The following is a 25,886-nucleotide window of genomic DNA, read 5'->3' as shown; positions in this document are numbered from 1 at the left end:
CTCAAGTAAAAGCTGGTAGCATGCTTCACTAACTAATCCAAGCCTATCTTTGTGTATGATTCAGCAGTCAGTTGTTGTGCTAATCTGAAATATATTTTCTGCATTACTCAGGATAGATAGAACATCCTACCACACAGTGAGTTAATAATTTGATAATAGGATAGTAAAATTTAGATGACTGCACCTGGCCTAACAAAGTGACAACAGCACATCCAAAGAGGTAGAAACTGTCCACATACTAGTAAGGAGAAACAAAATTACCTCCTACTGGACTATCAGATGATCTGCCATCCTCAAAGAAATCCCAGACAAGACAGAGATAAAACCCACAAGCTACATCAAACCAAGTTTCTCCTGCATGGATATACATTGGACAACTGCACTGTCAGCATCATAGTGCAACATTCCTTTCCTGTTCATTAGAGAAGACTTGATCTGGCAGGTAGGTATGATTTTCTCAGCTTTGTCACCTGTGTCTTTATAAAAATCTTTCTAACAGTATTACCCATTTTGGATTTTAAAAATAAATATTTGTATTCAGTGTAACTTGATTCAAAAGTATTAAGGATTATTTAAAGGTAAAAGGCATCCCATTCTTATGGAACGAGTGATCAGCCTTAAAACAAGCATACCACAATGCACTTGTCACGCTCAGCTTTCCAGTACGTTTCTCCAATTGCCAAAAGATACAGGAGGCACCTTCAGTGAATCGCACTGTCAGTGGAGATGTCTGCACATGCGTAAGTAAACTGTCAAAACAAGGGTCATGTCAGGGACCCTTCCTGGCATGGAGTGCAACAAACCCCAGCTATAGAACTTGTGACAGAAAGTCTGCTCAGATAGATTAGGAAATTCTGTGATTCTAGCTGTACAGGAAGCTAACCTAAACCATCATATGATTTATTTCTGGCATTATTCATTTAGTAACAAACTTTCATAATAGATTAGAGGTGTAATTATACGATTCAACATGTATTTTCTTCACAGATAAGTGTTTGCCTGCAGAAAGCCAAACTGACATTAACAAAGCACTTAATGCAAGCTCCAGAGAGAGAACCTGAGTTATACTACTTTTGACTCCCATCAAAAACATAATGCTCCTTTCATGTTCAAAAGAGAAACTACCCAGTTATTATAGAAGCAAATTGTTGCAGAAGCTCTACAACGCAGGCAGAAAGTTCAAATGCAACTATATTCCTTCTAAAAAAGGACTTCCAAGAAAAAGATGTGCTGTGGTGAGGAACACAACACTGAATGAGATTACTGCTTTTAAAAATATGTGATTTCACAACCTTTGGAGCCAGGAGCATGGGGCCAGGAGCATGGGGCTTTTATACTCCAAACAGCTAGGCAGATTTTCTACAGCTACCATGTGGACTTTTAAGAACATGCATTGTTAGGCTCACAGAACATAGCAGTAGATTAAGAGATATAGGACATTATGATTCCATGAACAATAGTAAACAGAGATTGTTCGTCACATCAGAAAAAAACACACAAATGAAAATATAATCAAAACGTACCCTTGTTTGCTGAGATCCAGGAAAGTTCAAAATAGGGATGACAGCTTCGTAAACTCTAACTCGAATGAGCTGTCCAAATTTATAAACCATGAACCAGGACCCCAAACAGACTGAGACTTCACCAGTTTTGGGAGATGCTGTAGGAGGTCTTTATCTTACCCAGGCATGAGGATGAAGGAAGGAAAACTAATAAACTGATAACAATGGCAGAGTCCCAGAAATGTTAGCTGGATAGGATATCTACACATCCCTAACCCAACATCCCACTTGAAGCAGAACTACCATCAACACCTGATCAGATCAGCTGTGGTTTTGTCTAGACAAGCCTTGAATACCTCCACAAACAGAGGTGCCACAACATTTCTGGTTAACCAATTTCAGTGCTGCAGTACCCTCCTAAACTTCAACGGGAACCACTCAAGCTGCAACTTGGGGACACTGCCCCTCATTTTTCCATCTGCCACTACTGAGAAAAGCTTCGCTGTTTCATCTTTGTAACTCCCCTTCAAGTAATTGTAGGCTGCTATTTGATTGACAGTTCAGTAGTAAGACTATATATATCTTTGAAAATCTCCCACTAGAGTAGGAGACACTTAATGAAATCTCTTTGGAAAGGACAGAGTGAGACTGAAGAGTCCAACTTTCAGTTTCCCACTGGTTTACAGAATTTTATAATAAATAGCACAGTCTAAACCAGCATCTTTCATTAAAATCAGAGTTCAGTTAAAAGTGACCTTTTTTCTTCCACACTATTTAAAGAACAATAACGTTTGCCCTGGTGTCTGTGATTCCCAGCTCTCTATCCCTCCCAAGAAGTGAAATAAGAAGTTTCAATGTAAGTTTTTTTCCCCTTCAGGTAGGGGTGCAAAAGGGGAAGAATTTAATGAGTGTTATCTGCTCTGTTGGCATTCCGAGGGGGTATGATTGAGAGACACCCTCCACCTCCCCATGAAATATGTAAAAACTGATTTCATTACAAAATAGAAATAGTTTCTGCAGAAACATCCATTTTTAAATTGTCTTCCAAGTTTATTGTCTGTTAGATACTCACATTTATGCTATTACAGGAGATTTGTACTAGCCTGTTTCCTTAACCAAAACAAATACACAGTCTAACTAGAATAGTATGTTTAAAGTTAGCATGGTCATGCCAAGACACTGCACTTTTACAGTTTGCTTTTCTTCCCTCTGCCTCTGAGCACCTTTGGGCTATGTCTTCCTAAAGCAGCTATTGAATCAACATACAGAAAATTAGTATTTTGCAATATGCATTCAAGTTACTTTAAAGGTATTTTTGAGGGGCCAACATCAATTTGGGGAAAAAAATTAATCTGTTTACCTCACTGAAGCCAAAACTCTTCCCTAGGTAATTCTCTCTAACTCTAAAGGTCAATGGATTCAATGAGTACATAATGTTTCCAATGCAAACTACCTGTGTTCTTAGATGAAAACAGGCTAATGATCAGATCCAGATTGGGTGCAACTCCAATGACTCCATATGGTCTCAAACACTTTGAGAAGAATAGTCACAGTAATGATAAGCACCAGCTGATCAGTACAAAATACAAAGCTGTTCATAGCTGAGAGTTGTCTAAACTTGGCCATTCTCATAAAAATCAGCATTTCCATACTGCCCCAGTCTTTTATGCGTTGAAGTCAAGCTGCTAAAGAAGCACAAAGAGTTTTTTCTACCCTCTTCCTACATAAATTATCTTCTTATTAGGTTGCTTATTCAGCCTGTACTAAAAAGTTCAAGTCCAAGAACTGCTCCAGTTCTATTTAAATAAAGTTTGGGTTGTTTTGTGGTTTTTTTTTTTTTTTAAATGTATCATAATTTAGACAGACATGTGACTGGTATGCTTTTAATCTTAAACTATATTCTATACAGCTATAACTTAAGGGTTTTGTGCTTATTTTCAGAGTATACTTAGGTAAGAAAAATCTGCAGAATGGCAATTTTGGGAACAAAAATGGAAGGAAGAACTCCAACACCACAGTATTTGTAACATGAAACAGCTTTTTTCTAGCCAGACCTTGAGTCCTCTTTTCAAAGAGAAAAGCATCAGTTATGAAAAGAAGGTGATGCCTGGTGAATTTCCCAATGGATAAAGGATGATTAGGACAGTGGGTGACATGAAATACTAAATGTATGCGTGCTACACTCACACTGAGTGTAAATGGTTCAGTTGCACCTTTTTATCAAAGGAGAATAAACACAGACATGAAGGAACATGCATATTTGAATCCCACACTGGTATAAAGTTGTGTTTGCTTCAGTATTGGTGAGTAGGGGGTGGAGGTGTCCATTTCTTTTTCTAAAAAACACTTGAATGCAGTTTTTAACAATTACAATAGTCAAAGTAAAAATGAGTGGAGATGGCATGTAAAATGCAGAAAGCAGGAGCTGGAAGGCAGCAGTAGTCTGTCAAACCTATTATTTGTCTAAGCCCTTGTTTTCCCCTCACCACCTTTTTCCCAAATCCAACTAATAGGGAAAAACATCAAACAACCAACAGCCACTATCCCCACTGGAAGATTGGTATCTTCTATAGAGTTCAGCTGCAACCGTATTCATGTTCCTTTAAGCCTCTGTTTGAACAATGTCACTATGGAAACAGATCTGTGATGCCCTGCACCTTATCAGGCCTTCTCTATTTAAATTCTTTTCTTGCATTTTCAACAAAGCCATTCACTGAACCTCAACTAATCCAAGATTCTGTTAGGGGTGAGGTTTTCGTTTGGGTTGGTTTGGATTTTTTTTTTGTCTTCACTATCCTGTCTCTTCCAAAAGGTTCTCTCCCCCACTAATGCCATCTGACAAGTTTTGTTTGACTCATCTCTTCAGTTCCTAGCTCAAACATATTATGGCTGTATTTATTGCCAAACAGATTTTACAGTTTTTATTTCCCCCCTTCCTAAGTAACATAGTTTTCAATGAAAATTCCACCCATTCAACAGCAACTTTTTCATTTTGGTTTTAGCTGCTAGGAATCTGCCTGCATCTACATCCAATGTGCCTGTGAGTTCTCTCTAGAGAATTCCTAGGTTAGAGGTATAAAGGGTTACATCTCTGTAATACCAACAGTTTATCAGTTCCAGATGCATATGGAATCCCAAATCCTGTGTTTACAAATTCCAAATACTAGAATACTTTTGGGGAACAGAGAACAGGAGGGGAGCTGGGAAGCTTCAAGGTTACTTTATGCAAATGAAAGAGGGCAAATTGGGTTTACCCTCACTGCATCCAAATCTGGTGCACAGGCAAGACCCATAGCAGTGCTTTTGTAAACTAAGCAAATGCTATAGCCTCTGCAGTAGTAAGTGAAATGCATGTTATAATCCTCTACCTAAGTAGATATGAGCCAAACATTATTTAACCTTTGAGTTTTTATAATACTGCCCATAACTGTAATTTAAAGCAAGGCTACAAGAATAACATTTTTAAGGGAAGTTTCTGGTACTTTCCAGTGTGGGAGGAGGAGGAGTCTTAGCTTGCATGAGAGTTTTGTGAAGAGGAGAATAAGAGTTATAAAACAATTTTATTTTATTCACTTACTATCTTTGATATTCTGAGTTGGCTGAGGAAGCAGAAGATATGGCAACATGGTAGCCTAAGACATGCCATGGCTCTCAGAGTTCCCAAGGTGAACTGGTGTAAATACAAAGGCAATTGTGATTAACTATCCAAATGAGCTTCACAAGGAAAATCAAAACCTCCTTATGACTTCCACTGGAACAAAGCAACTGTATGTCTGTCCACGCTTTAAGAAAAAGGTGAAACTGGAAGAAAGCATACAACTCAAATATTCCCCCTTTATATATTTAACTGCATTATTTCTAGGCTTTTGTTGAGCAAGCTGTCTGACGGAGGCAGGAGCAGCACAATTCACAAGCAATACTCACTGGTGCTCAGTTACTATTTCACATGGCAATAAGAAGGACCCTTAGGAACCTCATAGCAAACCAGTTTCTTTCATGTCACTGCTACTGCAAATTTATGTTTTCTTTACTCTTATCATAATATACCACCTAACAGCTTTTGTGAGCTGTAAAACATGGCACATTTTAGTAATGGATTTTAAGTGATATTTTCCATGATACTTACACAGCTTATTCTGGTTTACTGAGGAACAAGTTCGAGATATGGCCAACAGAGGACACCTAAACAAACCTTATATGTTCAAGTCCTTCAATCCAAAAAAGTAATCAAATTCACATTTTTTCCATGCATCTAACCATGGAACAGCAGCCTTTTTTCCTATCTCCACACAGATCAAGAACTTGCCATTCTATTTCAGCTCGTACCCAGAACCACCACAGCAAAGGCAGGTAAGCTTGCTGCTCCCAAATGCAGCATTGCCTCCCTGGAGTCACGACAAATGCATGACAAAAGCAACAAAGTTCACAAAGAATACATTTTTCAGAGAACACCTCAGATACTTTATGCTAAATTTCACTGAAGTTCAGCAGAACATAAATGTTACCTACACAAAGCAAAAAAGGTAGAGACCAAATAATACACATTCCAGCTTCATCCCTAGTGTACTAACAGGGAAATTTTTAATCTTTATGTTTATTTATTTGTAGGAACTACTAGGCTTGGCACAAAATAAAGTGTTACTTTGTGTTACCCCTCACGTTCTCAAACTCACCATTCTTCCTAAGTCATCTCTGGCAGCTACTACTCTGCATCACCATCTCTTGCCATTGAAAGACTAAATGCACTGCTGACGTTCAGGGACTTAAAAGTTGGTTTATAAAATGAGGAAGTAGGAAGTACTGTGTTAATTTAATTTCTTGCCACAGATCACCTTTCAGTGGGTAAGACCAGGACATTTCCAGGGACCCTGTGCATAAAGCCATCAGTGCCTCCAACCTCTTCCTGCACAGATGGCAGAGGAGCACAGCAAGAGGTCAGCTGCACCTTTGGAGAGGAACAGTTCTACACCCAAAGCTGCAGTTTTGCAACCTAATGGGGTTAACTTCGGTTACCCTACTGGTTCATTTTGTTTCTCACTGTAAACATCCCTTTGCTGGGTTTTAGCCCCACTCTTGATAGTATACTGTTAACAGACATCAAACAAACAAAATCAAACAGAAAAATACTTAAATAAAACAACTCTGAGTAATAAGGGGCTGGTATAACCAGAGACATAAAAGTCATGGGTACAAAATAACAGTTAATATATTTAGTTTAGAAATCAGAAGAATGCTCCCAATATGGCAGAAGAGCAGCTTCACACTAACTAAAGAAAGAAGCCTAATTCCACTTAAAGATCAGAGTATGAAAGAGATTGTATGGCACAGCTATCATAAATAAGGCTGGACAGGCCCCCCTGGAGGGTCTCATTCCCTTCAAGGATAGTACTGGAGTTGGATACTTCTGTCTACCATGTTATCCTTTCATTATGTCGTGCAGTTCCCTCTGAAATTACTGAAAGTTGTGCTTACATTTCTGAGGGCAGATCTGGGCAATTTGCCTTTAGCCTCATACCACTGAATACACTTCCCTTTCTCCCTCCCTGCCCACAACTTTAAGAATTAAGCTGGGAACATAAATCTCTATTTCAGATTTCCTTGGTTTAGGCAGACTAAGCCAAGATGCTCCCTCCCCCCTCAATCATCTGTAGCAATGAATCCATTTTGGAGTAATTTCTTCTCCTATGGAAGACACAAGCCAGTGACATTGATATGTATTTTCTCTCCACATTAATTTGATTTTGTAACCCGGGCTAGAGCAAGACTTTGGTTGCTTCTGTATTCTTCAGGCTGCTGTGGGTCCTCAGAAGACAACCAGTGGTGAAATGAATTTGGAACACTGGTTTTCCTCGAAAGCTTTCTCACAGAAAGCTTTAGTGATTCTTCAACTAGAGATTGCTCACCAGACAGTTGCCATTAATTACTGCATGGGAACATTTGGCCAGATATACACAAGACACAAATCACTGATTAGGGATTTAGTTGGTTTAGAACTATGGCAGAAGAAGTTGGCCGCCTTCTTTTGTGTCTTGCATGCATCGTTTCAAATTCCTATGGCATTTTTACTGGCCTGGCTGTAGACAGAAGCAGGTAGGACTCAGTAGTGAAGCTGATCAAGGACAGGCCACAAACTGAATTTAAGTGAAGTAGATAAGTGAAACTTTGCCAAAAGCATGAGCCTCTCCCTGTTACACTGCACACTACCAAGCTAGAAGCTGTAGCAAGTTTAAACCCACCTTTAAACCTGTGTCTAAATGGAAGCCTCTATTTCATGGTCTAGAAGAAAATTAATTTGATGATTAAGAGAAACACAGAGTTACAGCCTTGTTGGCACAAGCAGTAGTAGAACCAGCTGCCAGTCCTCTTGGAATGAGGAGGCATTGCAATAAGAACCACATTTTCTGTAAGAAATCTTAGAGAACATTACTAGCAAGTTGTCTCTAACTTCCCAGATTTATAGCATGGCCTGGCTCAGAACCACTGTAATTTCAGAGCTTCCTTGCAACAAAAACTGTTATTAAAGTTTGAAACTCTGTCCAAGGCTTTTATTCCTATAGCAGTTTATTATCTCCCTCTCTTCTAGTGCTAAAAGTCCAACAGTACAATGGTGTCCCTAGGTTATATGTTAAAACGTGCAATAACAGTTCAGAGCTACAGCATCCACCTTCCAAGAAAGCACTTTCTGTGCAAGCCACTGGGGGCATGCGGGGTCCTGAAGTCAGCAAAACACATCATCTCGTTCCATCTTGATCTCTCCTGACATTAAAAGAGATCACAGATAAGAAAGGAAGAAAACTGTGTCCTAGCATGTCCATAGGTAGAATCATGCATTTCTGTGGATGTGGTGTGAAACAGTAATGCAATGAATGTAGAAGAAAAAAATCCAGAGAATTTTCCATCTCATTCATAAATTATGATGCACGATATGCATGTACACTACTCTTTGCACAGAGGACAATTCACCCAGACACAGCTGAACTGGTTTTAAAATGAGTTAGTGTCAGTGAAACAGCACAGCTTGTAAATCCCCCCAAGAAAATAAGCTAATTTTCAGTTTATTAGGATAGGGACTTCCCACTGAATCCAGCTCCTTTCCCTTCAGAGAAATGAAACATTCTTCTAGGAGCAGAAACTAAGATCCAAAGGAGGAACTGTATTGTGACAGTCCCAGTCTCCCAGCTGATTCTTCTGCCTAACAAGTCTTCACTTTATATATTGATATATAAAAGAAATCCCCTTGTAAGGAAAAGGAGATTAGAGGTTAATCTTTGCTTTAAAAATAAAAATAAGAAGCCACTTCACAAACCATTTCAGTCTCATGGGTTAAATGGAACCAGCTGTACATGTGGCCATTGTGCAAACAAAACGGGTGTCACTAAAAAGAAACTATTTCTTGGCAGCACAGAAAAGTGCATAGGACACTACACTGTTGTCACAAAAAGACAGAGGGAGGAGGGTTAGAAGGGACAGTTCAGGCATTTATTGTGACCCACTGGATACTGTCAGCAACTCATTTATAACCCTTTCACACCTGTATTGAGACTGATCAGTGCTACCTGGGTGAAGCACAAAATACAGGAAGGCAATTACTAAACAGTGGTGTCTCAAGAATTTCTAACAGCTGCTGCCTGCTGCATTGACTGAACTCAAGTCTCTGAATTAAGTCCTGTGAAATCCAGTATTTGCCCCAAGAAACATGTCTCAGATTATCCCATAGATTCCACATGCACGGGATACATGCAGCTTCAAAAGGCAGCTTCCCGCTGACTGAAGGAGCAGCAGGTATTACAGGGCTTTTAAGTCTCTACAAGCAATATAGATATCATATCCTTTTCCTGTATTACTCTATAGACTCCAATAAATCTACAGAATTCAGCTTACCACAAGGCTACTGTTTTTCAGAGCGACTGACCCAATGACTGGTATTTATTTGCTGAGACAAGCTCCATAAAAAAAAAAAAAAAAAAAAAAAAATATCAATCTCCACACTATTCCCCCTCATCACCGCAAAGATGACATCTTGTTGCCAATCTGCCTGCCAGGAAACCATCTGGAAACAATATCAATACCACAATCTATAGGCATCCCTCCAATGCATTAATCAGGTCATCAGAGTTCAATAACTGACAGCATCTTTAAGAATTGGAAAGGATAAAGCTGTGGTAATAAGGCACAGTCAAGATCAATCCCCAGAGCCTAGTTAGTTCTTTCTCTCCTTTGTTTTTTTTTCCTTTTTTTCTTTAAAAAAACATACAGCATTAGCATTTTTTTCCCCAGCGTTTGGGTTTAAATTTACTGTTTCAGAGAACTCAAAGTGCAAGCAAGGCCTCTCAGTTTGACATACACACACATAATGGAAAATGTATTTGCTTCAGTGACATGGTAGACAAGTCCTCTCACACATGAGCCAGGAAGAGTCACAGACTTCTGCCTTGACAGTAAAGTTATCTATATAAACCCTTAAAAGAGTTTGAAAAAGTCTGGAGATAATTAAATAGGGCATGACAATGATTTGGAGATGGGAAAATATATTAAAAAATATAAATATATACATATATGTTTATTGTAGCCAAAAATATGTACAAAGTTCAGTTTAAGATGGTTACAAGGTTTCTTATCACACAGAGCAGAAGTACTTTCAGAGGGAGACTAGCAGTTCCAGATGCTAAAGTTATCTCAGAGAAAGACATACCAAAACCCAGGGGCTGGAAACTGAAGCTATAGAAATCTGAATTTGAGAATGCCTTTCTTCTAAAGCATGAGAAAAGGTAACAAATCAGGAAAAAAAATGTTGCATGCAATTTTGATCTATCTTTCTTTCTCAAATGAAAAAACAGATGGTTTTCTAGGAGATATAACATACTCAATAACTTGTGTTGTTAAAATATAAGACCAATGAAAAGACACACAGTTCTGAAAAGCAGGGAGTAAAAGCAGAAGCACAGCAAATCCCCCTAGATTAAAGAAACAAACAAATCACAACTATTCAGTTTCATCAGTTTCTCCATATAAATAGATACATAAATAAATAAATATCACTGCACTGGAAGTAAGCAGCTGTTCATTATCTTGGACAAAACTCTTTGGGGGCAGTGACAAGGTCTTCCTCACTGTTTGCACAGCAGCTGGCATAACGCAACTCAAAGTTAATTGTTGTACTACGTAACTCCATAATATAAAAGGGAGCAGTCAGCCCTTGTTCTGAATTTAAGTTAACCAGAACTGTTCAAAACAACAGCATCAAATCCTGACACTGAACCTAAACTCGGGTTTTATTTTCACAAGTTGAGATTCAATATTTGTCAAACAGTTCAAAGCTTTTTATTTTTCTAGTAAGCTCATTTTTTTTAGTTTCCAGAAGTCTTTCTGTCTCCTGTAAGCCTGGAAACTTTGCAGAGTGTTTTCCTATAAAGCATGTTCAGGTTCTCTCATTTGAAGATGGGAAAGAGTGAGTAACTTTTGTCATCTGGAAGGGGCAAGGTACAGGGAGTCCAGGTAATAAGTTTAAAGGGTGATTTTTAATCTTATTTATTTATTTTTCAGGCTACAAACCTCCAAAGGTAGCTAGTAATAGCTTCATTTTCAGTTTATAAGAATCTAAAATTCTTTTTTGTCTGCAGATAGGGTGGAATAGCTATGCATGAGAAGGCAATTAACCTCTGAAAACTGTTTTTACACCAAGTGTCTCATTGTGGAAGAAATTAGTATTTTAGCTTACCACTAAATTAATTACATATTTTTGAGCTAATTAATCCAGCTGAGCCAGCAGAACTAATATTAATGCAAGTACAGGGCAAAGTCTTACATTAGAGACTCAGAGAATTGGGCTAAAAAATTCACCCAAAAATAGTTCTCCAATGAGCTCCAGAAATTCCGCATATGAAGCATGCAGTTTAAAGGTAAGAACTTAAATATTTGATAATACCTAAACATTCTTGTGGGTACACTTCACTTAAGTGGCTTTTCGTATTTTTTTTCTTGTACTTTTTCTCCTTTTTCATTAAGCTAAATCTAAACTAAGCCTACATTACAGGTAATGCAAGTGTATTCACCCACAAGTTTTAGTCTGTAAACTCCTAAACTGATTTTAGTTAGGATAAGACAACTTTGCATTCAGACATGGAATCAGAAGATTCGCCTTGCTTACCTTTTTTCAAGCCTTAGAGAAGTCCTTTCAAACTCCTTTCTCTATGATACTACACAAAGTGTTTTGAAACTTAGTGATGAAAGTAGTAAGAACTATGTATTTGACCATACCATTTGAAAAACATTCTAATAGAAGTCCTGAAAATAATTCACATTAATGAATGTATTTTACAGTTAAAAAAACATGAATTAATATGCTGTTTAAATTATCGGTACGTAAATATCAGACAAGTGAAGTCTGGCTGGAGTAGCTACATAAATGTACCAGTCTTAAAATAGAAAATGATATCTAGATAACAAGCAAAATCCTTCTGAAGCCTGGCACTGAGAACAACTCCACAGCTAAATACCTCCACAGAAGCCAATGAGCACAGAAGATCCTGACAGCCCCAGAAGTTTCATTCGATAAGAAATCACTCAAGAGGATGGTTTAGTCAGATACAGGACTGTAAGAAGTCTTCTGTGTCATGAAGTCCAGTTCATCTTTCAACAAGTGTTTCACTTTCAACATCATCTCCCTTGCACATATTACAACAAAGTGATGAGGTACAGGTTTTCACCCCAGATGTTATTCCAGTCTGCTTTGGTGAAGAAATTGCTCTGGACAATTTCACTTTCATTTTTCTGCAGTAACTTAAAGTATACAACTCTACTTCATTATTTAGCTCCTCATATGATGGGGAACTCCTGCAACTCATCAGCAAAATCATCACACAGAGACAACGTGTACATTTCCAACAGCTTTCTGGTCCAGGCAGGAATGTAGTAGGCTCAAATCCAAGACCTTCAACAATAAAGCACATACACATAGATAGATTTGAAGCAAGATTGGTCCAGCACTCACAAGTTAAGTAAAGGCTCAAAGGGACAAGCTCTGCAAATTTAGGTGTTTCTATTTACAGAATGCAAGGTGACTGCTATAGCAGGGACCAGATGTGGCCCAGAAAAACACCCAAACACTCAAGTCCTGTGCTCCTAGTATAAAGAATGTATGTGACTTCCCTGTGACTTTACTGATATAGCGCAAAGAGAACACAGTACTAGGTTTATTCAGCTATCTAGGTGTTACTGGTTAATACTAGCTTTACCTAGCTAAGCAATATTAAGCAACTTGTTTGCATATCTTGTTTCAATGCTGGATTGCAGCTGTAAAAGCAGCCCTTCAAAGTGCATCTGTAGGGAACTGTAGGGAAACTGCTGTACTGCTCCTTCAAATGCATGCACATTCCCTATGGAAGAAGGACAATCTTCTGGTAACTCCACAGAAATTAGTATAAATGCACTTCAGCTCTTGTAAACATATCCACAGAGACCTCTCATAAAACCACAGAGTATTCTCCTTCAGTTTTTTTTCCATGTCTGCAAAACTGGAAGAGCAAGGCTATCTTCTTCCTGGATGTTTTAAGTGCAGGGGGGTTGAATTTTACGAAATCCTGGGCTAGAATATGTGTAAGTGCAAAGTTTCAACCATCACTGCATATACTGTGTGTATGCAACAGGTAATAGATGTAGCTCTATTACCACACAGAACAGCTTCACGCCCGGCTTGTGCCTCTCAATTTTAATAGACGGCTTCCACAAAGTATTACAATACCAATAGCTGCCATATATCAACACCACATGAGGACATTCAGAAATACTCGGTATTTGGTGAAAAAGAAAGGGATGATATAGTATCAGTCGTTATTCTAGATCCATATACAGTTCTCCAGTGGAAAAATATAGGGTACAATCCAAAACAGAGAAAGCTATAAAGGCTACCTGTTAGATAGCGCAAAGAATGGCACTGATACTAAGGGTCACCATACAAAACCAGTGTACAGATATTCAATTTTAAGAATGGGAACTATATAAGGATGTGGCAAGGAAGAAAAAGGACACTAAAAAGGAGCAGTTCAAAAAGCAAGAAGCCTCGGGGAGAGTTAGGAGAATATTGCAGGGCATAGGTCAGCTCTCAGAAAATGGATTTCTTAAGTAAAGACAGAGAAGCCCATAAAACACAAGTCAAATGTAAGCAGGAAATTAAGAGCGCTGAAAGACAATCCAAAAAGTGCCTGCAAACAAAGATCACAGTGCTAGTAAACAGCTCTTTAAATACATCAACAACAGGAATCCAGCTAGGAAAGCAGTCGAACTGCTGGATGACAAAGGTGTAAAAGGGACAGATGGGGATGATAAAGCTGCAGCAGTGAAGCTCAGTGAATTCTTTCAATCAGTTCTTACTGCTGAAATCTTTGGGGAGATTTCCATACCCACTGTACTCTTTGCAAATCAGGCAGAGGAGACAGATCAATCGGAAGTAAATTTAGGAAATACTAGACCAAACAAGGAAGTTAGATATTAACAACTCACTGGGACAGAACAATGTTCACACAAGTTCTGAAGAAACTCAAATATGAATTTGAAGAACCACTAGCCAAGGTGTGTAAGCTAGCATTATAGAGAGCATCTGTACTGGAGGACTCGCAGATTCTGCCTGCATAACTCCCAGCTGCGTAGGGGAACCTGGGAACCACACTCTGGCAAGTCCAACTTCATTCACTTCACCTTCAAGAGTGAGCACATTAGAAAGAATAAGAAAGCAAAGGATAGAGCTTAACAAATACTTTTTAAGATGGAGAAGAATCAGCAGTGCAATCCCTGGGATCAGTGCTGGTTCTGGTGTTACTCAGCATGTTTATCAATGACAAAACTGATCAGGAAAAAAAGTTGTCAGGTAGGCTTTAGTGTAGATAAATTTCAAGTAATTCACCCAGGCAATACCAGCTCTAACCATTCCCACTCAGAAGCTGGAGCTGTCCTTGACAGTTCTCTAAAGTCATTGTCTCAGCGTTCAGCAGCAGTCAAAAAAGCCAGCAAAAGGCAAGGCATCATCACAAAGAGAGCAGGACAGGGCATTTCTGCCACTTCACACAGCCTGAGCACTCCCACAACTTGAGTATTGTGATCTGCTCTCCACATACCAAGAAGGACATAGTAATGTTAGAGGGGTGCTGAAAAGGGCAACCAAATGGAAACTGAGCAGATACTTTACCTGGAGAGACTAAAAAGGCTGGGACTCCTCTGCTTGGAGAGAAGGCGGCTGAGAGTTGATTATGACCAAATATAACAAAAAACACCCATCGACTGCTGAATGCAGAACTGTTATTTGCCATGTCCTACAACACTAGAACAAGGCAGTACTCACTGAAATTAGCAATAAACCCATTTAAATACAAAATACTTGGTACCCAGCAGGTTACAAGCTTCTGGAACTTGCTGTCACATGAGGCTGTGAAGCCAAAGGATGTCCATGGGTTCAAAAAAGGAATTAAACAACAGGTCCATAAATGGAAACTTAATGGACTAAACGGGTACGTATCCTCTAATATTCTTAACATAAGAGCTGTGGAAACTGGAGAGGTAGGGAGAGAAGTGGTTCTCAAAAACAGGGTGTTGAAGAATCTTCTGTTAACTTTTTGGACACAATGCTGGGCTAAGCCAGTTTTAATGTTATTCATTTTTTAGGTAGACTCAGCATTCCTACACATCAAACCACTCCTGAGGATAAGCAATGACCAAGATTCATCAGGCCTTCAGAAAAGGACCTCCTGCCACTGTGACAAACAGACCAGAATTCATTGCATGGCTTAATACAGGAATATTGTTTTAGAGATCTGCTTTCTGCCACCATGCTGACCACTGTCTCTTAGTATCTAACAATAATTATCCATAAACAGTGCAATAAAAAAAGTACACACATGGCTGGGATTTTTCCTCCTGTGCAGCTTCTGGATTAATTTTGTTATTTTATCTGTACTCTAACCCCAGCAAAGGAGCAAGTTGATAGAAAGTAAACATATTTATTACCTCTCATGGCAGGGGTGGGAGTGGGACAGGGACAGATATGAACAGCAAAGAGTAGGAAATAAAACAATTTAGACCAGTTACAGGTGCCAGAGCTTTTCTTTTAACACCCTTTTCCCTGAAAGCACTTCTTAGATGTGTTCACGCAGTACAGACATCCATAAGTAATTATTTTAACAACCCAGGTAAACAAAGATTTTAATTTAATTTTTAACTCATCACAAATTTTCATTTTAGAAGCACTTTTTAAATGAACACGGTCTTTGAAGACAGCAAGTTATTTATATTTCAAAAAAAATTTAATCAGCAAAGCTGTATTTCCTGTCTTGTAAGTGAAATATAAGCTTGGACAGAAGAAAAAAAATACTTCCCAGGAAGTGCAATTACAGCAAGTTTGTCTTCAAGACAATAAATCCTTTGTTTTGAGGTTCAATTTAGTTCATTATCTTGTAACTCTTACAGTTTTAAAAAAAATATTTTTGTTTGGTTCTTGGGGAAAAAATTTCTATGCTGCACAGATCAAAAATTAACAAGGTTTGACAAAGTTAACTCTTATGTCTGCTTTTGATGCAGTCTGTCTCAAAACCTTATGCTTGTAATAAAACCAGATAGAAAGGAACTAGCACTAGAAAGCTATATAGTAAATTCTGTTCACTACAGAACATGTTAACAGGCATGAACAGACATGAAACACCATACATTTTTCCACTCCTTAATTTGGTGAGAAGTAGGCTATGTTACTACAGTTCCCTACATGAGTATCAATAACCATACATTGTTGATGTAACATACAGGTACCCACCACACATTCCTCACAGTACTCATGCACTGATGAACAATCACAGCAAATTCAAAGCAGGTTACCTTCATTGACAAACAAAGTACAACAGAATTTAAAAAAAAAAAAAAAACAAAACCAAAAACCAACCAACAAACCAATATAATGTCAAGTAGTAAAATGTATTTACACATTTATGTTTACTTTTGCCATCTCAGACAAAGCAAAAAGGATGAAGTAGTAAAGCATTTGTAGTTAGAGGATACTACACTATGTCTAAGGTCAAGATCAGGCATGTGAAGAAAGGAGTAAGGCCCACACTATTTTACCTGGATAAGGATATGAACATGCCTGACTTTCTGTCCTTGCTGTTGAGATGCCATGCAAGTCATTAACTTTTGCAACATCATTTTCTGGATGTCACTGTGGTCCATTCAGGAACCGAGCCCCTACTTCTGTTCAGGCTAACCAGGACTACAGATTTGGTCTCCCTACCTCAACATTCACAGCTATAGCTTGAAAATACCTTAGAGAAGGAATATAACTTTGAGTTTCATATCAGATAAGAGCTAAATAGATTGAATGAGAACTAAATACTTTATTAGTCATCTGAGATGAACTAGATAATGGCACAATTTCAGGTAAAATGAAGGAGCAATTCTTCTGCTAAGGTTAGAAGCATTTGAAGAAAACCCATATAAAACAGGCTTTTAAACAGCCACACTGACTTTTACTCTGTATGAGATGTGTTTAATTGATCAGTAAGTAGCCCAGTACCTATGTTCAGGTTGACTTACGCATGTAACTTGAGCAAAACTCCCCATCAGTTGCAATAAAACTTTGGTCCCACAGGTTAGGGCTGAGGCAAAATGGAGTGAGTGCCTTGGAGCCTGCCTGGTAGGTGTTCAGGCCCTCCGTGTCTGCAGGACTCGGCACAGCTCCTGCCTCCTCACCTGCCCCTCAGTGTGAGGGGATTCCCTCATGGATACTCACCGCCATCCCACAGTCACAGCTTTATTCATATCTCTCACATAATGACATTGTAACTGTTACAGGTTGCACAGTGGGGCGGCCTGTCAGGAGGCCATGAGCTGCCCCAAGCTGGTCCCAGACAATTCCTGCTGTCTCTGGCACCAAGGGGAGCCCCAGCGGGGAAAACCACCACATGGCAGAGCCTGACCATCACACCAAAACATCTGTCAGCCAGAGAAGCACCTGGGTACAAGGTGTTAGGGAAAGAAAATGGCGGCTGCTGAGGGCTGGAGACACTCTGTGGGGCCCTCCATGGCAAAGGGGGCAGGGACACCCCTGAGGGATGGTGGGCCTCAGCACTGCTGCGAATCTGCAACCTGCGAGTGTGCAGCAAGCGGAGACCACGAGGGAAAGGGCTGAATATTTATGTAAGCAACTTCATAATTGGTTTTGGTGGTCCTGTTCCTCAGTATCTGAATCAGTCAGTGATCAGAAGTTTGCATTGATTGCCAAGAAAATAATAAAAAATTTCATTCTCTGATTCAAGACTGTTTGGCCAGCAACACAGAGGTAGCTCACCACAAACCCTCCTGCAAGAGTACTACATGCTGTTAAGGTGCTGAAGTTCAGACTTGAAAAACCAGCAGCCTCTTCCATTCAAATGTGTTAACTCCACTCATGAGCATGGACATTTTCACAGCAACATGAAAAACTGCTGTACTGTGGAGGAACAGGAAAATGAGTAGGAAGAAGAAAGGGAAATGAAGAAGAAAATGAAACAAACCTTGTTTCACCACTCCCCTGTCTGTGAGAAAGAGGCACCCACACATGCACAGACACACAAGCCAGTACGTCTTCCTAAAAAAACCTGCACAGTACATGCTCAGATATTTTCGTGCCTCTTACCAATACAAGTTCAGTCAGCACTAAATACCTCCAGCTGGTTTCAAGTTACAGCCAGGGGAACTAGTGCCATAAAATTCCTCACAGCCACCCAAACCATTACTCTTATTTTTTCTTCCATGTGGGGTCATCACACCCCCTCTAGAAAGCTTAGAGGTATGATACCACTGCAGGCATCTTCAGAGAGAGCCTGACAATGGTGTATTATGAGGCTTGTTGTAACATCCTTTCAATATCCTTAAGGTCCAGTGATTTAGAGAAGAGGGTCTTTTGTGTCTCCTGTCAGCTCCAGGAAGCTCCTGTCACTGGCATGGAGACTGCATATGGAAAAGAGTTGCTAAATAGACCAGTTAAAAGAATATAGGCCCAGTTTCGCTCCCACAGTACTGAAAACCATGAATGCTGCAACTCTGTTGAGGTCAGAGGAATTGCACTGCTCTGATGGGGGTGAGACACCCATACACCAGCTGTTACATTTCAAAGCCAGGGCTCCCTCTGCGACTGTCTCACAGGCTCTGCCTGAGATAGACCCCCTGAGGCCACCACAGCCAGAATGTCAGCACTTAAACAGTGGCAGCATGCGTACGGGCGGATCCTACCAATCTAACCCACAACAGCACTGGAGTAAACTTATGCTGCACAAAACAGAAAAGGGTTTCTCACCTCCAAAACTAGGCTGGACTTGGAACTAGGAAGGTGGAGAGATAGTAACGCACTTTCACACATGAAGCATTGACTTAATACCTTCCTCTTCTTCCACCAAAATAAAGGAAAACTTATGATCATAAAAGAGCTAAGGTAAATAACCCAAGTAAAACAAACCATTTTTGCCAAATTTCTCTTTCCTGTGTATTTTAAACACAGCCTGCTTATTGCTTCTATTTTGTAACTTCCTTTTGATATAATCAGAAGTGTAAGACCATACAGACAGTGGTTCCCTGACCTAGACTTTGTGAGTGCTCCTTACAGAACATGTCCTTACACTTTTTCTTTACCCATTCACTGTTAATCCTTGCTCAGGAGACATGGTCAGTGATTTTTTTTTTAAAATTATTTCTGATTTTTTTAAATTACACTGATTTCAAATACATGACATAAAATAAAAGATGTGAATGAAAAAAGCCTTCAGTACTTAACAAACTGCTTGCATCATTATAAGGAATTAATGGAATGATATATTTATTCCGTTAAGAGACAAGGAACTTCATAAGAGTTAACAATGCAGAAAATATGATTACACAACTACGTACATTCTATAAGGGGGTATTAAAGCAGGCATCATTATTTGCACTTCATGTTTACACAGTAAATGAAATTGTGACTGTCTCTTAGTAGATATGGAAAATCTCACATCCCTGTCTCACCTTGTTTCTCTATTGTTTTGCACCGTGAGTATTCATCAGTTATAGCACTTAAGAAAACAATATCACCTTGAAATCAAACACAACAGTGGCCTGATCAGAACGAAGAGCTGGTAGCTGTAGTTCCTTTCACTCATGCTGCCTGCAAAACACAACTCTTCTAGGCCTTAGAAGCAAACAGGAACCTTGCAATACTTCCAGGCAGGTAAGAACAGCTAACTCACAAAACAGGGATCCTTTCATTATTAGGAACATCTCAGAGAGTGTCTATGCCAGACCAAGTACCACTGTGTCTCTCCAGCCCCTCAAACCCTGATCCTCTTTGTAAGAGTATTTGCAAGTCAGTCCTTGGTCTCCCCATTGCCCACTCATCCCCTAATATTTTGCTGAGGTTAACAATCAGGATAGTGATTTTTGCTACTTAGCAGCATTTCCCACTGAAAGCTGGATTACACTGGTTTAGATGGTATATAAAAGGTTTTGGGATGAAACTATAGGCTTGGCGGTCAGATTATCCTTTTTACACAGTTCTGCTATCATTTTGGGTACATCTTTCTGTTCAGATATCATCCTGTTGCTCTGTAAACACCCCAGGATCTCAAGGCAGCTGAAGAATAACAGGAGAAGCAGTAAAAAGACAACTCAGAGCAATGGTCTTAACCTGCTGTGCAACAATTAGAAATAAACTGCAGTGGGTGTGTAAAACAGCACATGCCATCACTCACTTTCCTCAGCCAGGAGGTCTGCAGCTTCAGACCACCTGTGGAATCTCGGCAATTTATCACATTTCCTCAAGAAGAAACTGCAAGTGATGCACATGACTGGCAACTAGAGCATCTCTTCCTTCTCCCACAGGTTATATCCTCTACTTTCAAACACAATGGATGGTCTGTTTTAATCATTTCTTGATGAAGAAAATAACTCAAAACATCCCTTGGTGACAATTCTGTAACTATGGTACATCAGCTCCATCACAAGCCCTAAAAATGCCTTTGGCACCAAGAATCCTGTGCATACAAAAATTATTCAGTCTGAATAATTAATATGCCATCAGCTGGCCATGTTTTTGGCAAGTGAGTGAATTTAATCCAATTACAACAGAGGTGATGAGGTCAAGCTGACTCTGACTGAAGAACCACCAGCAAGACTTTCTCAGAACAAAAGACACTGCAGCTTGCTAGACTTATTTAGAGATCTGACACACTGTAGTGAAGTTCAGCAGTGCTCAGACTTGTTATAACAAAGGTAAGTGCCAAGAAACTGCTTTGTGCCAGCAAGCAGAAGAGGAAAGGGATTCAGCAAGAGCACACTTTGTAAAGCACACTGTAATCCTAAGCACTTAATTGCCTTTGGCAAGAGCTACATCCCATTGCTCTCTCAGAAATCGTTCTATCTGCAACTTGATGCTCACAGCTACAGCAATGAATGGAGTGGGGGAGGAGAAGAACCAGTGCGAGAACTACAGCTACCAGTCTGTCTTTGCTGAACAACTGAAGCAAAATATGTAAAATAGCGGTATGTGCAAGGCATCTATCTGCACACCCCATGACTCTGGAGAGCTCCCGTAGAAGCAAATGAAGACTGAGTTGCTTCCAGGCTCTTTAATCCCCTGCAGAGGCAGAGAAACTTGTTGTAGAGTTACACACCTGTATTGATACTTCAGTATTTATGGAGGAGTGGCCTCACTTCCAGACATTCTGAGTGACCCCGTATAGCTCAGTATACATTTGAAGGTATAGCCAGAGTTTCTGGTTTTTTCCCCGTCTCTGCTTACAATACGGCATTCACAAATATTTTACAATATGTTAACCCCGACTCATTGTTCCACATAAATGGAAGACTCAAAGGTAAATAATGCACCAAGCCTCTTAATTAAATAAGGAGTTTGGGGGAGGAGTTTCTGCAGACCCTTTTAAATCTTAAACCCTGCCAACTGGATGAACAAAAGGTAGATTAGGCTCACATGATAAATCCCAGTAAACCTGAAAAGCCTTTGTTAATAAGTCACTAAGGGAATTTTTTTTCCCCCTAGAATTTCTGCTCACCAGAAGTGAGAGTTAAGATTATTCGAGCGGGTTTGGTTTCCAGCAGCATTAAATGAGTATATGCCTCATGGAGCTCTAATCTCCTCATTTCTATAGAGCTCAATTCCCCTTTCATTCCTACTAAAGGAGAACCAGCTATTTCTAGCTTTTATATAGGGTGCAGCTGCTGAAACTTGAGAGGCAAAAAAAGTTTATGAAATTAGTTAAGATTCCCAGGAAAATTAAACTGGAATTTTGTATCAGCTTTAATGGCAACAGCAACAACCACAGAGGTACAAATGTATTTTCATTTCATTTTGGTATTTCTTTCATGTAGCAGGTTTTAAATGATCCTTTTAAGTTTCCATTTGTAAGTTAGCATTCAGTAGCTTGTTCACAGAGCCAAATGATGTGTTAGTCTGGCAATTAGTTTACTCTTCTGTTTGTAGAGAGGCTTAATGAAGACATTACTAGAGACAGACCTTGCTGTAGCACATTCAACAGACCCTTTACAATTGCTCAGGAAATACCCAGATTTTAGCAAAACCCATACTGTAATCACAGACAACATAGATGACATTTAAAGCTGTGATAAATTTTTAAAAAAAGTCAAGAGTCCATCCTACCTGGATCCATCTGGCTTCACTAATGAATCCTTTTCAGCACTATAGATTAATCATACCTTCTCTGCATGCAGTGCTGAAATCCAAAACAGCATATGTAATTCTACTGTACATTGTGGAAACATTTCCATCAGTGAAGGGGATGAAGGCAGCTGTACAAGGCTTGCTAAGATCCCGTCTGGAACAGTGGATGCCACTGTTGTCATTCAGGCTCAGAAAAAGTTTTAAAAGTCTGCTGCAACAGGTGTAGCAACATGTTTCTAGAGCAATGAGAGAAAGGAGAGCCTACCTTCCAGTGAGAGGTTAAAAATGAATAATTCAGCATCAAAGAGAGATGAGGGTATTAATGAGCCAAGGGGGGGCAGGGGGAAGAAGTTTACTTTTGTTACCTCCTAACTCCTGCCTGTGGAGTGAAGTTTGGAAAAGCTATTGAACTTTTCTAAACACAGCAAAAGCAAACAACTGCAGCATGTTTTAGTATGAACTTGACAAGTTTATGAAGGAGTCTTTCTGCAAAAATAGGATGAAACAGTCCAGGATCCCTTCCAGCCCATGTTCAGGCCTGAACCCAAACTACCTAGAAGAGTCCAACAACCACAGACTATGGCTCCCAGTTCTTCAGAGTCTAACCAAAAACTTCAGCCATCTCCCTACATGGCTCTCAAACAGAGCTTCTGAGCACACTTTCCGGATTTAGACATCCACAACTTTAAAGCACAGCATTTGGAGCCATTCTGAACTCTATTTACATCTGCATTTTGTTTAAGGAGGGCTCTGAAAGTAATTTGTAGCTGTTGGTTTATAGTCTTTCTAATACAGTGTATTTGGCCTGTGTAAGGATATTGGTATGGATTTTGATTGACTGTAAAAATAGGATCATCGCCCAGAGGAAGTCCTAATGATCTTAAAGGAGGAGTCAGGGAGAACACAAAACAGACCAAAAACTGGTGAAAAATCATGCGTCTCTTACATTTAACTTAAGCCAATGACAATACGTAATCACTGCTTACTTCAGACTTTATAAATTCCTTTTCAGCATTACACAAGCAAACGAACAGAACTTCACTGATTTATTTCCTTCATCCTCCTTTGCACCATGTAGTAAGGCAACTAGGAGAGATGCTTGCAACAGCAAAGTATCAGATTTCTAACTTTCTTTGCAGCAGCCCTTTTAAGATTTCCCTACAAGGCCAATAAAAATTGGGTCAGTGATATTAACTAGTGTGAGCCTCCCACATTTATATAAAATCCTAGCTGTGATGTGTATTAAACCAGGCATTTTCATTCTGCTCGTGTCTCCCTGAAAAGGTTAAATACCATTAATACATCGCACAACCCAGCACAGGACATGCTGCCTATCCTTCTAGTGGCTGGTCCTCTGGTGGCAAACATTCTCCTACTACAACCAACAGTCACTCCAGCTACTGCTGGAGTTAAAACACTTGTCCTGTAGGGTTAGAATGCAAAATGCTAAGGACGAGTGTAACATAGGTGTATTAAGGAAATGGGTTATAGTGAGAACTAACTGCAACTAGCCACAGAAGAGTAGAATCATTTGAGGAAACAAAATACTGTGGATACGTGCCAGATGAAAATTAACTATTCGTGCCATCTGACAGTTATTAGTAAATACAATTCTGGTTTAAAAACAGAAGGGTCCTAAAACGTGCTCTTAGAGCCTAGTTCCAGAAACATCTCAGCAAATATAAAGTTGCACAGGAAGACACATACCATATTTGGCAAATAATAATGCAAGTCATTAGGAAAAAAAATAAAGACATGTGTGCAGGAAATAAGGGGAGGGAGATAGTCGTTCTGTTTGGGATTTAAAATATGAGAGAAATTACTCCTTCCCCTAGAGCTTCACTGACAGAAATGGTATTTCCAGCACTCCCCTAAGACGTGGCATCATTTTGGAGGGTTTTAGCGGGGAACACACCTTCTGCATGCCATGTAACTCTCTGCTCACCCTCCATAGAGTTCAATGCTTGGAAACCCTCAGAAGTAAGGTGTGTGGGGCCAGGTTACTTGCACTTACCCTCTCAGCCATTCCCTCTGTAGGGAGCATAAGCTAGGCTTCAAAACACTTGATTCTGCTTCCTGACTCTGGGAGAAGTATTCCTACAGATCTACTCTGCAGAAGACAAAGCTGGGGCTAAAAAGTATCTTTAAACTGTAAGAGAAGGGAAGGATTGTCTGTCTTTTGGTCGCTGGTCTCCAGCCCCTGCTAGCCTGCCATGCCATTCCCTTCCAGTCCGAGTGCAGGGAGCGGTGCCAGGCCAGAGTCCAGATGTGCACATATAGGAAAGAGGATCAAAATGGCAAAGAATCCCCAAAAGCATATTGCTCCATAGCGTGAAGGCAGCACGCAGAGAAGCTGTTTCACCTCCTCCTCACCCCCCCCCCCCCCCCAAGTTAATGATTTTAAGCGTCTCCTTTTCCCATCCTCATGCAGTATGTTGAAGTGGTGTCACCTCCTTCTCTGAGACCCTAAGTGTGTGGTACAAACTACTTTGATAACAGCAGAAGTTAAAAAAACAAACAAACAAAAACCAAAAGACTAACACATACATTTTGTCTGAAACACGAAAGATGTAGATGTGCAGTGAAGGAACATTTCTACACGTGCCTCCACATACGCACCCTTCTATTTGAAAGGCTCAGAAGTCCAAGGGAGAGCCAAGGAGATGATCACTACAGCCTAGCCTATAAATGCTTGTTCTTAATCCTTTGCTACCTGCCAACAGAGAACAATAAAACTATAACAAATCGCACATAAAAGATGACAAGTACTTACTACCAGGTTTGCTTGCTGTCGGATTATCGCAGTCTGGGAGCGGAGCCGTAGGTGAGCTCTTCTCGCTGCAGGAGCCCCGCGGACGCTCTTGCAGGGGCAGGGCTGGGCGCTGGGCTGAGCCACCCGCAGGGAACCCGCCGGCTCCGATGCTCCGAGCCCGGCATGTGCCCGCAGCCCGCGCCGCCGGGCTGGCCCACTGCGGCGCGGCGACCTCGTCCCTCCGGAGAGGCAGGTTTCCCTCCTCCTTCTCCGCCTACTCCACCTCCCCCTCCGGAGGATGCCCCGGTACCCCCCACCCGTGCCCGCCCCCGGGCTTCCCCTCCGCGGCCCAGGGCGCAGCCGCCCCGCGGGGTCGGGGAGCGCTGCCCGGCGCCTCCGGCCGCAGCCCACCTGCCGCTCGGCTCGGCACGGCAGCCCCTCACACGTCGGGAGCGGGGGAAGCGCGGAGCCCGCGGGGGAAGCGCGGAGCCCGCGGGGGAAGCGCGGAGCCCGGGGGGGAAGCGGTGCCCGGCGGCGATACTCACTGCGGTCGGCGCGGCTCCCTTTAACTCCTTCCTTGCCCCGCCAGCGCGGGCTGGCGGCCGCCTCGGAGCCTTATTAGGCAGCGGCCCCCGGGCCGGGGGGAGCCGCAGACCCGCCACAGCGAGCAGCGGTGATGGGGAGGGCCCCGGTCCCAGCCCTGGTCCCCCCGGGCCAGCCCAGCCCAGCCCTCGCGGAGCACGGCTGACACAGGTGGGGTGGCTAAGTCGGGTGAGCTGTATAGGGGAGTGTATAGGGCTGGGTATGTGGGGGGTGCATGAGGAGCATCTGTGGGCACTGTATGAGATGTGTACAGGGATATGGTGGCTGTGTAAGGTGCATATGGGGGGTGTAAACTGTGTGGGGACTGTATGGGGTGCACGTATGGGGAAGCATAGAAGGGTGTGTTTATGGG

The 25,886-nt window shown here is 40.9% G+C and overlaps 1 protein-coding gene across 5 annotated transcripts in view; it reads right to left on the bottom strand.

Moving 5' to 3' along the window:
* Nucleotides 1–25,492, bottom strand: part of MYLK (myosin light chain kinase) — a 218,425-nt gene extending 192,933 nt beyond the window's left edge. For 4 of the 5 annotated variants that reach the window (XM_074828716.1, XM_074828721.1, XM_074828718.1 and 1 more), the window contains exon 1: nucleotides 24,953–25,291. The gene's annotated coding sequence lies outside the window, so the exon portion shown is untranslated. Of the gene's footprint in view, nucleotides 1–24,952; nucleotides 25,292–25,476 lie in introns of those variants that run through there. The other variant, XM_074828720.1, reaches the window with a different exon arrangement.
* Nucleotides 25,493–25,886: the final 394 nt, after the last annotated feature.

Source organism: Strix aluco, chromosome 6 (assembly GCF_031877795.1).
Source record: "Strix aluco isolate bStrAlu1 chromosome 6, bStrAlu1.hap1, whole genome shotgun sequence".
NCBI lineage: Eukaryota > Metazoa > Chordata > Aves > Strigiformes > Strigidae > Strix > Strix aluco.
This window is presented reverse-complemented; position numbering and strand designations above follow the sequence as displayed.